The sequence below is a fragment of the Centruroides vittatus genome, unplaced genomic scaffold (genome assembly GCF_030686945.1).
Source record: "Centruroides vittatus isolate TY-2023 unplaced genomic scaffold, ASM3068694v2 contig_549, whole genome shotgun sequence".
In the NCBI taxonomy this organism is placed as follows: domain Eukaryota; kingdom Metazoa; phylum Arthropoda; class Arachnida; order Scorpiones; family Buthidae; genus Centruroides; species Centruroides vittatus.
In genome coordinates, this window is record NW_027122325.1 from 6,476,490 (window position 1) to 6,483,273 (window position 6,784).

The 6,784-nt window shown below is 28.1% G+C and overlaps 1 long non-coding RNA gene across 1 annotated transcript; it reads right to left on the reverse strand.

Annotated features, from left to right (window-relative positions):
• Positions 1–421: 421 nt before the first annotated feature.
• LOC136978662 (uncharacterized) lies at positions 422–3,682 on the reverse strand. Its single transcript, XR_010881265.1, has 2 exons — positions 3,516–3,682; positions 422–575 (listed from the first exon to the last, which is right to left on the reverse strand). It is a non-coding gene; the product is annotated as an uncharacterized lncRNA (long non-coding RNA).
• Positions 3,683–6,784: the final 3,102 nt, after the last annotated feature.

The following is a 6,784-nucleotide window of genomic DNA, read 5'->3' on the forward strand; positions in this document are numbered from 1 at the left end:
TAATTTTAATGACAGAACTAAAACATTTAATATACTTTCCTATGTTGTATATAACTTAAGTTGTAAATAATAAAATCTTTAAATTTTTCCACTTTTACAGTAAAATATTTTGAGAAAATTTCATACATACAGATGAGTTCTTACAATCCATACTTTTGTTAGTAATACGAGTAATTAATTTTAACAAATTTTGGTTTAATAAATTTAATTAAATTTACAAATGAATTTAAACACAATTTAAATAACAAACAGATTATCATTTCCCGTATTACTTTATAAAATAACAAAAATATCTGAATTTTTCTATGATTTATAAATTACAATTTCCAAATATTTCATATAATTAAATTCTGATTCAATTTTGTTAGGTCCATCTGATCTCATTTTTTTATTTTATCCTTTTCGGGTATTTTTTCTCCCCTTTCTTTTTCTGTTTCTAGCTCTTCTTCTGCGGTTTCGCCTTCTGCGTGCTTCTTCGGGTGGTGGTTCTTCGGGTGGTGGCTCTTCAGGTGGTGGTCCATAGTATCTTTTAACTCGAAAAAGTTCTACATTTTGAATAGATTTCGGCACTTCGTCTATAAGGAAATATATACATTTATATAAATATATTTGCGCTAGTCGTATATATAAAAATATTACTTTAATAATAAAAATTTTTTATGTTTTTTTTTCATGTATAGGAAAAAAATTAGTGATGTAACGAATAGTATATTCAGCCTCAGCCGAATACCGAATATTCGGCTAGGAGCGTGGCTGAATAGCCGAATATTCGGCCAAACTATTCGGCTTGATTAACGCACGTACGAAAATTGGCACGCAAACCGCATTATGGCAAGGATCGCGCACCCTGCTCTCTATTGGCCTGCTGTCACTACGATTTTTTCTTCCAGTAGGTCTGAATTATTTAAATTAATTAATTAAATTATAATTATTAAAGTTAATATGAGATGAAGCCTAACGTCTACCTCTAGTGCCAAATTGGTTTATAATTTATGTAATAGCCGTAAATAGCCCGATATGATTCGGTAGTTGTTGGTATTTAGATGTAAGTTATAACTTATAAGTTATTTTATTTGCAATCGATCTTTTTAACTCTTTAATTAATCACTAAAATTTTGTTTTTACTATGTATTTGTAGACTGAATAGTACCCTAAGGATATATTTTAGTGGATACATACTGTGTATGGTCTAGTTTCTCCCCAGTTGTGGAACAGTTCAAATATATTATTGGGGGTTTCTATTTGTGAAGTTTTGTGATATTTTGTTGCTATTGTTTTTGTCAATATTTTTAAAATTAACATGATTTCAAATGTTACCTTTTGCATATAATGTGAAATGCTCATTCTTTGCTTTATATATAAAATAAATTATATATTAGTTACTCATCTTCTAGAAATAGATAAATAATTCCTTCATTAAATACGATAAGTTTCAATAAAATGTTTTGTAAATCATTTTAAAATATCGTAAAACATATTAAAATATACGCGAATACGAATATAACATAATTAACTAAACAATAACATTAATGCCCGATACATTCTAACCTACACGTCATCAATGCCATAAGATATCGGACTAGATAAAGGCTATAATATTATTTAATTACGAAATAATTTAATACTAGAGTTAGATGCTATTTCTTATTAACTTTAATAATTATAGTTTAATGTTCAGCATTAATAAAAGTTACCAAAATGATTAATTTACTGTGTTTTTGTTATTTCTTACTCCTGTTTTTAGGTATTCGGTATTCGGCCGAATAGTGATTAAATATTCGGTATTCGGCCGAATAGTGATTTGAATATTCGGTATTCGGCCGAATAGTGAAAAATAGGCCGAATAGGCCGAATACCAGGTAGTAACCGAATATTCGTTACATCACTAAAAAAAATACATTAATACTTAATACAAATCAATAGCATTCATTTTAAAATTAATTATATATAAAAACCAAACCAACATATAACAGTAATCAAACGATGCCATCGGATTTAAAGGAAGCTACATGATAAATTAGATTATAAAGAGCATGCAATGTCTTGTTTGATTAATAATCTATATGGATAATATTACAAGATATACCTGCATGATGTATTTTCTAAATTAATTAGTTTGGAGCGAAATTCCGAGTAGTGTAAGGTTTAAATTTAATGTAAAGAGTAAAGAATGATTGAGGGAATGGTATGGAAAGTTTAGAGATGGACAAACTTTGCTTATGAGGACAACAATGAGCGTCTTCACACGGCTGCATACCCGTGAGTAGGGACGTCCCGATATGTTTTTATACTAAATGTGTGTTTATTATCTATCAAATTGTAAATCATTTTCAAAAAGTTCAGACGAAATTGCTAATTAAACTACAACTTTTTGCCCATTTTTCTCGAATATCCAAAAAAAAAAAAAAACCATAATAGCTTTGGAGCGAACAAATGTAACAAAGCTTTATGCTTCGTTGAATTTGTTTGCAAATTAAATTAATCAGATACATGATAAAGTTGTAATTTATATAATGTTAAGATTAGTGTGACAAATTTTTAAATAATTGTTAGTGAATTAATTGAACTTAAAAACTCAAGCAGCCAACACTTAAACAATTGATTATGTAATTATATTCCTATACATACTGGATTTTAGGTAGTGATAGTGACTTTTATCGTTATAATCTATGTAACTGAATATATATTAATGTATAGATATCTAAGTAAATACGTTGCACACCAGAGAAGAATTAACAGAAGATCGAAATTAATCAAGAATTCAAACTGATAAAGTCAAATTAAATTAGAAATAAAATGTTTCAAATACAAAATTTAAAAATTTCTAGAAAATAAAAGGTTAATTTATAAGTTTAAAGATAAATTACTTTGTTTTTCTTATTGAATCAGCTTAATTAAATTATAATTTTAATATATTTATAAAAGTAAAACAAAAAAAGCTTTTATTTGATCGTATTTTTCGAGAGCGTGAGGTATGAATGGCCTCACTCCACCATATACATCACTACAGTGCATTTACACGCACACATCATGATTAAATTCTACATTTAGTTATGTTTATCAGGTTCCAGGGTGGGGAGGATGGTGGAGATAGACTACCACCTGAAATATTAAAATTCATTGTTAACGGATATAGGTATGTCCTCAAAGTTTCAGCCTTCTATCTTCTAAGGCTTAAACTTTCCAAATTTTAGTTGCAAGATTTTAGGGCATACAAAGTAATTTAAATAAAAGTGTTTGAAAAAGAAAGTTATATATATATAATTTTTAAATTAAATTTAAAAAGTGCAGAATACTATAATTAGAGTTTCTACTTTCTATTGACCAAGTCTTTTAGCTATAATAGTAAAAAAAAGTACAGTACGTTTAACTACTCAGGCCTATTTTTAAAGTAAATGATTTTAAATATTATTATTTAAACATGAATAATAACTTAATCAAAATAGTATCAATTTTTAAACAATTATTTTACAAAAAATTATAAATTAAACAAATAAGATATATAATTTAAATACCTTCATTAGTAAATACTATTGAAACAATATTCAATAAGATCAAAAGGAGAAGTATTCGTTCAGTCATTTCAAGTCAAGCATGTAATGAAGAATCTTATTTTGTACTTCAACTTTTATACTAAAATCCGTTTGTTCTAGGCAGGTGGCTTTAACATTTCATACATTTACTTCAGGATTTGCATACCTGTATGTTTCTTATTTTTGAACAATTTTAAAGTATAATTCTTAAAATTTTTGGCTTAACTTAATTCTTTCGTCATAATTATTAATTTTTTTATATTTATGAAATACATTCGAACCTCCATTAATGGCCACCTTAAACGTTGGCCGTTATTGAAGGCTATGCTGTCTATTTTTTCAGGAATTTTCTTTTTTATTAGATCAAAAATGCATATAAAATAACCTCCAAACAACGGTCACTCCCAACCTCTGCCATTGCAAATTTTATTTTTCATCTCTCAACAAGCTGCCCTTAAAATGACGCAGTGTATAAAATTAGTCATTATCAATAAGATAGCTAATTTGGCTTCGAGCTTTTCAAACGTAAAAAATAAATTGTTTCTTAAGAATATCAAGGACTAACTAAGTTTAACATTGTAGAGAAATGTAAAAAGAGAATTGCATAAAGAAAGATCCTTCTCGAACGTGCCGAGAACTCCTAAAAACACAATATCGTATACTACGACTTACGTTAAAATATGTAAAGAAGAAACAGGCTTTATGCCAGCAGTTATAGTTAAAAAATTTAGGACCAAGGACTAGGTCCGTTTTAGGTAAATTTAAGAAGAATTTGAATAATTCTTAAAATTATCTCTTCAATTTTCAGCTCACTTTCCAACAACGGTTCCCCCTTTTTTATGTTCCTGTCAGTAGTCGCTATTCAGAGGTTGGATTGTGTATCATTCAGAACAAACAATTTTCTTTTATTATGAGTGTATAACGTATTTGTTAGCTAAGTTAATATATGATTATTTATTACATTTTAATATAATTGATTTAACAAAATATATTAAATTTACAAATAGGTGCTGCATCAAGTCTTTATTTTTATATTTATTGAAAAATACATATAGATTCCATAGATTCAATTTTTATGTTATAATTGTGCTACAGGCCTAATTATTGTTTGGATTAGCTGGACCAATTTTTCCATTCTTGCTTTAGTTACTTCTTTTCTTACTGCTTTTTCTTCTTCCTCCTCTCTTCATGCTTCCTTTTCTTCCTCTTCTTCCTCTTCTTCCTCTCGCTCTTCTTTTTCTTGCCCCTTCACCTCCTTCGGGATAGTCGGGAGGTTCACCACCACCACCACCACCACCACCATCGCCGCCGCCGCCAGCACCTCCTCCACCTCCTCCACCTCCTCCCCAACAGCGCTTGACTCGACGATGATTCACATTTTCAATCGCTTGTTCTGACGATTCTATTGCAAATAATTATAACAACAACTAATAATATCAATTATTCAAAATAAAATAAAGTAAAACGAAAAATAAGAATTTCAATAAATATATTTTATTTTATTTAGTAAAACTATGCCTTGACGTAGAGCTTTAATGAGATAATGCCTCCCATTTACAAAACAATCAATCATTAATTCAGTAAAATGGCAATAACTTTTATATATTTTGCTTTTAAAAATCCGAAATACCAAATTTTAGTAAAATTAAATTTTAAAAATGTGTATTAATTATAAAATATTTATAGATTCATACCTTCAGGGCATAAAGCTATTACAACAATACAGACTACGACCAGAACAACGAATGCTTTTCTTTTCATATTTTACATCGCAACCACGTTTGTTCTTGTATTTGTATGCTGTTCTTAGTTCCTTATTAGTTCTTTGCAGGTGAAAAATTACGTGACTTCATTTATCTTTTCACTTAAATTCCACACTTCCTGTAAATTTTTAGTTTTAGTATTGATTTCTTATGTAAACGTTTCATGTTTCAGTTGCAAGAAATTGAAGTTAAAATAAATCGTTTAATTAATTTCTTATAGCAATTATGAAATAAGTTGCAATATTTTGATTAACAGGACTTAAAACCGAAGTTTATTTATCGATTAGTTAATTGAAGATAGAATAAAATTTTAAGTATGTAATTTAAAATATTAGAGCAAAGTTAACAGAAAACGAAGAATCCAGGATTTCATATTTTGATCTAGAAAAAGACTAAGTGAAAACAGCAATAACTTGAAGTTTCAGAGCAATAATTGGAATTTTAGTACCATCAGCAACTCGAGAAGTGTGTTGATGGAAATAGTAATAACTAGGGTTTCACTGTATATATTAATTTATTGAGAATGGAATATTATTTTAATTTTGTATTGTTTTAAAATTGTTTAAGCTATAATAAATTGAAAGATAAAAAATTTAGCAACGAGAGTTGAGTAATTTTCCCGGCTGTTATGAATTTTTATTTAAAAAATCATTTATATTATTAACCGAAAATAAAATTGTGTGTGGTGTCATCTGTTATCAAATTTTGTTATAAAAATTTTTATATTTTTAATTACTATAAAATGGCAAAAGGCTTAATTTTGAGATTAGGATAAGTTTTATAAAAGCGTGTAAATGTTAATAACGAATAAAATCTTCATTAAGTCCTACCCTTCTCGAGATACATGACCCCCACTCTATCTCCCTACCCTCTCGACCTTTTACCACCAAAATTTAATAGCATTAATACCCCTCATATACAAGCCACTATGCCAAATTTCGTTTCTTTACCTTTATCCCATTCTGAGATATTAATCAAAATAGATGCCAACATATCCTCCCACACACACATACATATTCACAGAATTTTTGCTGTTTCTTTTTATTTTTTATTTGGATTCGAGGGCTCAAAACGTGAAGATTTGCAAAATACTCGAAGGGTCAAATTTGACACGATTCCCATACTTTTCTTTGATATGTAACTTATACAAAACAACCGGAAAAGTGAAGAAAAATGCTTTCAGTACTTCATGTTTAACTCTAAGCTCTGAGTTTATTGGCATGTCCTCAATTTGGGGTTTTAAAATATAGTAATCGTGACTTAATTTAATGCACTGTGCATGTATTTATAAACATTTGCATATATATTATGTATTGGTGCTGTAGGGTTATCTGAGAAAACGCTGCTCTATATAATAATTCAAATAATGCTTATTTATTTTAGCAATAAACTTAATAATATATTTTAAATTATAATAATGTAATTTTTTCTTGTATATTATTTATTCATTTGAAATGTATCCGTAAAAATAAAAATATTATAGCGATC